General features: G+C 37.4%; 1 pseudogene; it reads right to left on the bottom strand.

The window, feature by feature from the left end:
- Positions 1-358: 358 nt before the first annotated feature.
- Positions 359-7,185, bottom strand: LOC122211550 (annotated as a pseudogene).
- Between the last annotated feature and the right edge of the window lie 328 nt (positions 7,186-7,513).

Here is a 7,513-nt window from a genome sequence, read left to right as displayed (position 1 = left end):
TTACTGCTTTAACATGCACTTGCTTCAATTCCATGTTGATTTAACTTAATGGCAATGACAGATGATAAAATTGTGTCTGTCTACCACTTACAACTAAGTTTTTATTGCTTCTTTCCAAAGCATTTAATAAAGCCAAACATACTAATACATGGCGCTTGGCTCAACTGTTACATGTGATCTCATAGTATATTGATATTAAGCCCAGGGATAGATTTCAGTATCAAACAACAACAAATAAAGATAATTATTCTACCTTGTAGTAATCTTAGGTATAATCCCAATTATTTTTTGTCTTCCTATTTTTTGAGAAGCTAACACTATCAGGCAGCATATATATCTGTTTTCTAGATTCCTAAGCTCAGCTTTTCAGGGAGCTCTCTCGGTGTCTCTCTCCAAATCCCCAGTGTTTATCCTTCATTATCCTCTCATGAACCCCTAGTCGCCTTAGACCTGGGACAGCTAACAAGAAAAAGCTAAGAACATCACACCCAATTTCAATTAAAGGTAAAAACTATTATCTCAAGTGGAATTTTCCAGGAGCTGCAAGAAAGATCCATTGTCTTTTCAATTTGAATAGGTATATCCTCAAGACTGTTAGAAATAGCAAAATAAACTAAATTTTATGAGATTAATCATATGGAACAAATCAAAGTAAGATGTGGTTAAAACCCAATTCTCATCTTTTATAAGCTTAATTAAACATATGATTAAGGGGTAGAGTGTGTGTGTGTGTGTGTGTGTGTGTGTGTGTGTGTGTGTGTGAACGCATATAGACATGGTTTGTATAACCTCTTATTTTCATTTCCATGGCCCCTACCCACCCTGAGCACCTGTTCCTACACCTGCCACTGGACCTGACCTTGTTCCTCCCTTTCCTCCTCCACCTACCTGCCCCTCCCCTTTCCTCCCACTAAGTTTTTTCCATCTTGTTTTCAAGTCTTAAAACTTGAAAGGATTAAACTTTGAAAGGATTAAAACTTAAAACTTGTAGGATTGGGTGAGATTGATTGTGTTAATCATGCATTCAGTTGAGTTAATATAGATAGTTAGTATTTATATTAAATGTGCAAGGTCCTTAAATTAATTTGGGACTGTTTGTATCAGGTAAATGAGCTAATATTCAACATTTTCATTTATTTAGATTTTCCTATGGCTGTTCTGCTCAAATGGAATTATAGTTGTGTTTTGGTCTTTACTTTCTCATATTTTCATATTCCCTTCCTTTCACCTTGCTGAGAAGGGGTTTTCCAGGTGAAAATAACTCTTTCAACCTAGAGGCAAGAAGATTACTTCTTGGTATTTCCAACTGTGAAGGTTTAGTGATACTTTGGGTTTTAAAAGGAGGAAAGCACATGAGTGTTTATTGTGGGCTTAGGATGGTCTAGAGATAGGTGATCTGCACATACCATGCCATTTGGCCCTGTAACAACTCTCTGAGGCTGGTAGTATTATTACTTTTTGCAGGTAAGTAAACTGAAGATGAGGGAAAGGACCAAATTTAGGCATGTCTTTCAGGCTCAGTGTTCACTGTCAATGTTCAGTCCTCTATATTCTACATTGGGGCTCTTTCCTTTCAATCCAGTCAGTAATCCCTTTGCTTTTTGGAATGATTTTACTTTATAGTGTTTTTTTTGTTTTGTTTTTTGTTTGTTTGTTTGTTTTGTACTTCAGGCTAAGTTGATAAAAACAAAATTTTACCTATGCAGTATTTATTGAAAATGTGTATATTGTATCATATCCATGCCCAGCGCTGTATTCGATGTTGAGAAACCAAAGTAAATAACCCCATTTCTACCTGCAGTTCAGCTGGGTTCCGTTAAAGGAAGTAGGGCGTGTATCACATCACTGTGGTGAGGCACCTGCGCAGAAGCTCGCAGGGGTGGGAAGGGCCATCTTGGCCAGGTGTCGGAGCATCAGAGCTTCAAGGACACTGCCCTGTTAGATTACTGACTTTCTGAGAAATTCTGAGAGAGCCCTGGATACCCCTGGACCTCAGATTTCTACTCTTTTGCCCATAGTTCATTATGGGTTCTACAAACTTATCTTCATTTCCCAAGGAATGACATTAATAAGCCAACTTTGTCTCTGTTTTCCTAGCTTTTATTTCCCATGTAACTTCAGCCTGCCCACTTAACCTTTTTTTGCTTTGGTTAATTATTTGTACAATACAGGTAATGGCTACCTTAGGAACTGCTGGAGGGCTTAATTAATTAATTAATTAATGTTTATAACATCTTTGAAAATGTAACATTAAAGCTCCCAAGTTGGTGCAAATTATTACCATTATTGACATCATCATCATCATCAATCTGTTTCAGTATGGCCAAAGGCAGACTCCAAAGGGGTGAATCACGATAGTTCTCTTCAGACCTGGCTCCGTCTTCTGACCTTGACTGCTTGATCTGAGAGTTCGAACCTAATTATAGACAAAGCAGTTGAGGGAAGTTCTTTCTGTCTAAAACACAGACAAGTCATCCCCTGCTCCCACTTCCTTGACTCTGTTTCTGCAGCTGGTTGCTAGCCTTTCTGCTGATCCTCACAAGGTCATATCTATATATATACAAAACATGTGGAAATTCTCCTTAGCCAGCTGACCATTGACTGGATCCCCTGGAGAACCTTGACATTTCCTCTTTATAATTGTGTAGACCAGGAACAGTGGATTACAGATTTGAACTCAGAGTGTGAATGAGTCCATCTTTATTTAGCACCTAGGGCTGTACCTATAAACATAAGCCTATCTGGAAAGAGAAAAATTGCATTAAGTCACATAAACATCACTTTGAATATAATTATTAAGTAGCTGGTTACTACATAGTTAACTGACATTGAAATCTGTGGTTTCAAAAGAGTGCTAATTATAACCAAAAACCAGTTATTCTAAACAGTGGAAAAAATTGATTTTTACTAATGCATTTCCCTGTGCCCCAAAAAATTGTCTTTTATCTTTTTTTGTTCCTGGATAACGCATATATTCTTTATGATCACTTAAAATTCTTCCTCATTTAGGAAACTTCAAGCCTCATGCAAGCCTGTGAATTTGCTCTCCTCACCCCAATATATGATACTTTGTGTACATCACTTGTTTGGTAATTATTTGCTGCTCTGTGATATACCCAATTATTTTCTTTTACAATGTTTTTACAATGTTTTTATCTTCTTTTTTTCAGTTACATTACACAGCCCTTGTGGGTAGTAAAAAAAGGGGTGTTCATCACTGTACCCTCTGAAATGCCTAGGTTAGATCATTGGAAATGGGACTCAATGGACATTTGTTTTTGATTTCTTTCTTATTTGAGAGAATGCTTCAAACTTTAGATCTCAAAGACTATTTGACACTCCTGCTGAAGTTTATGGCAAGATTGCTATGCCTTCTCCTTTTCTTCCTGAGCACATAACTGGACTACACAGTCTCTCTTGCAATTAATCTAGACCATGTGATTGAGGTTGGCCAATGTAATATGGTGGATGTGATGTCATTGCCCAAACAGGCCTATATGTATTCTTGCCCAAAACTTCCTGCTTGCTCCTGCTCTGTTTATTCGTTAGCATACTGAATAGAAAACACCCTAAGGACCTAAAAAAAAGATAGAGCCAGAATATAGAAAAGATCAGTCCCCAAGCCACCAGGTAGAAAAGAGCTTCTTAGGAAAGTTATGTGGCCAAGATGACACATGATAGTCTGTTGCATGAATGAGAAACAAGCTTTTGATAAATCAGGAAATTTGAGGATTGTTTACAATAGAAGCCTAAATTTACTCATACACATATAATCATCTCATTCTTAATCTATTACAAATGGAACTCTTATTTCCTTTCTCCTTTATTGTCCAAATCCAGTGCTTCTGCAAGTCTTATCCAAATATATATTATATATAATATTATACATATTTGTTTCTGAATATATCTATCAAAATATATCTCAAAGCACATCAGATTTGGCCATTTCTTTCCATTGTTCTGCAGCACCTCCATGGTCTTACATGAAGCTCTCATTATTTCTTGGACTCCATAACAGCCTCTGAAGAGCTCATGTTGCTTCTATTCTCGCCTTTCTCTTTTCTTCAATCCACAACAAGGGAACTCATATGTTTAAAACGCAACTGCAACTACACCACTCCCTTATTTTAAATCTTTCAACAGCTTACCATTACACCAAGAGTAAAGACCAACCCCTAACCTTGACCTGCAAGACCCTGCACGTTCTGGCCCCTGCTAGCTCACCAAGTTCATCTCAGGGCAGTTTCCAATTACCTACCAAGCCGAGTCATCTGGAATTCTTTCAGTGTCTCTAACAGCCTAATTTTTTTTTTTTATCTCCTCCAGGATCTTCACCCCTGAAGTTTGCCTCACTTTGAAAGTTTTTCTCCTTGCCCTTCACATTACCAGGTCATGTCACTGTGGAAATATCCTTTCCTCAGAGCGATTTTCTCTAATCACTATATCTGAGAAAATTCTTGACCCTTGGTTATCCTTTATTGCACTACCTTGCTCTTTCCGTTTCAGCAATTACCAGAATTTTTAGTTATATCTTCATATAGCAAATAAGAACCTCAGGTCGCAAGTTATGAAGTATAAGAATTATAGCTCTAGTTTACATAAATGGATGTTATTTCTTTTTCTATTCTATTTCTAGATCCCATTCCATTTGTGTATTGATAAAGATTCCAGATACTATAACAAAGAGCCAAGTAGAGTAGTGGTTAAAATATCTTTAAATGTGGCGAGACTTGAATATTAGAATTTCATTTCTTTCTCTTTTAACCATCAGAGTGTAAGCAGTCAAGGCTGATAAAGCAGTTTTGATGTTTCAGTTGTATTGTCACTGTGTGTTCCTCAATTTGAGGCTTCCACACCTGCATACAAGATGTAAGATTAACTGTAATTTGGTGTGGTAGGAAAGAGCAGTTCATGGCTGAGGCAAGGGTTAGGTGGAAAACAGCTCTGGGACCCCAATTCCTCTGGCCTATGAATGCTCATATATGAACAAGGTCTTTAAAGGTTTGTAAAGGAAGTGAGATTTTAAGAGGAGATAGACAAAATTGGTAAAAGGTGTTGACAAGGAATAAGAAAAGGAAAGGTTGACTCAGTGTAATGGTAGTGTTTGAAAATCCACACTCTGTTTTTTTTTTTTTTTCTCTTTTAGTTTGGATGTGTAGTAAAAATACTAACAATGCTAGGAAAAAGTACATGATTACAACAGAAATGAAATTAGATGTGATTAAAAACACAGAAAGCAATAAGAAAATTCAGAATATATGTGGAATACGGAAAGAATCATTTGGCAAGAAGAGGGGCGCCTGGGTGGCTCAGTCAGTTAAGCATTCAACTTCAACTCAGGTCATGATCTCATGCTTCGTGGGTTCGAGCCCCGTGTCAGGCTCTGCTGACAGCTCAGAGCTTGGCGCCTGCTTCAGAATCTGTGTCTCCCTCTCTCTTTGTTTCTCCCTCACTCATGCTCTGTCTCTATCTCTCAGAAATAAATAAAACACTAAGAAAATTAAAATAAAAAGGATGATTCGACAAGAGAATGATTCTGAGCAACAAAGAGTAACTTACACAACCTGGAAAAAGAGTAGCGTCTTTGGAATCAGCGCTTCTGCAGAAGTGGAAGACAGAGATTGTGGCTGAAAGTGAAGTTTTATGTGTCTGGCTAGAAGACTAGCACCGAAGTCAGACATCTAATATTAATGGAAGAAAAAGCTTGGAGTGTGTTTGAGAATTTTAGATTCTTGGTTAAAGTGCTTTGGTATAAACTTGAAGCACATAAGGTAAGGAATTTAGGGAAGGTCACTTTGAATCTGCACAACTGGCAAGATGCTTCATCTCTTGACGAGTTTTTGTTTTTCTTTTCTGTGCTGTTATCTTTAATTAACCCCCCCCCCGCCCCCCCCGCCAAGGGCTCTCCAATCATCACCAAAAGATCATTTTACCCATTGCTTTGGCCACCAGTCTCTTTCTTTCTTCAATAATGGTGAAGTGGATACCTTTCCCTTAGTTAAGAGAAATCGATGGTTCATTGTGTTTTCCACTAACGAAACTTTTGGAAAGCCAGGTAAGCAAAGCTGTTATCATTGGCATCTTTTACACTAACCACATCCAGAGAGCCATGATGTCTATGTGGTGATTACATAAATTCTTCCCAGTGTCCCACAGGTTACCAGTGTCAAATTCGATGAAATTGATAATCTTACCAATCTCTAAATTAATCTGAGTGTTGTAGTTCACCTTGCTGAGGGGATAAGGGTAGAAGATAATGGGAGTATCATGGGTCATCAGATAAGGGATTCTTTTTGTGCCCACAAAGATCTTTCTTACTCTATACAACTGTACTTTGCTCCTCAGGCAAGATATAATGAACAGCAGAGACTCTTGGTGTCATAGATCAGATGATGATTCTCTGTGGTCTTGTCAATGCTGATAACATCCATATTACCAGAAGGCTTAGTTTTATCAGTTTAGACTTTGCCATCATTTTTTTTCCCTAGCATAGCATTATATAGAGATAGGCAGATGTATACCTATATAGGTAAATAAGTAGATAAATATCTATATCTATAACTATTTATATATATATGCACCAATGTAGATATATAGATATAGGTATATCACAAACTCAAAGCTCTTATAGACTAAGGTAATAGGGTGATGTGGCAACTTAGATTCAGCAAAACAATTTTAATTTTCACATTAAGTTAATGTGGTAAATTTGAATTTTATTGCTTTTAAGTATTCAAGATAGAGTTTGTAAGTTTGATTTGACTTTATTATTATATAAAATGTATAAGATTGAGAAATCTATAATTAGGCTTATGTACACTATGATTCACATGTGAGTATTCCTTTCTTCTGACCTCACTCCCCAAAGGGAAAACTATTTGCTCACTTAGCTCACTTCTATTTCCTACTCTCCCTGGCACTGCAGACAACTGGAAAAACCAACACTATTTGGTGTAGCCCAGCTGACTTGGTCCACCAATCTTAATGAACTACCACATGCAAATCTTTACATTATCTCCTATCAGGGCATACTTAAGTCTGTTATTTAAGAAAATTTTGATAGACATTCTCTCAGCTGTAGAGACTGGTGGATAGACAAGGGGCAAGCACACTGGTCAGATTGTCTAGCATCCAATGCCTTGGGACTACTACATGCCTCAGATGCTCTTTGGGACCACAAGCCATAGCTCCACTAGGCACACGATGCACTTGAGGAGTTTTATATGACCTTTGGAGAAATCATCAAAGAAGAAATAATCTACCTCAGTGATTTCCAAAGTAGACAAAACATCCATTTTAGAAAAAGTTACACAGCAGACAATATGTTAGCAAGGAGGGAAGAAGTATAGTGGTTTTAAAAAGATTTAAAGTGTTGGTGTTCCAAATGGAAGAGTTTAAAGTAATCTTAGTCTCTTTGGACTTGAGGGCAAGAGGGGTCTTTCTTGTTGGATGGAAATGCATATTTAGTTTGGTATGAGTGGAGCATCAGGCATTTATTGGGGAGAGCAGAGGA

Source organism: Panthera leo, chromosome F3 (genome assembly GCF_018350215.1).
Source record: "Panthera leo isolate Ple1 chromosome F3, P.leo_Ple1_pat1.1, whole genome shotgun sequence".
Lineage (NCBI taxonomy): Eukaryota > Metazoa > Chordata > Mammalia > Carnivora > Felidae > Panthera > Panthera leo.
The sequence above is the reverse complement of the archived record's forward strand: the minus strand, read 5'-3'. Positions and strand labels throughout refer to the sequence as shown.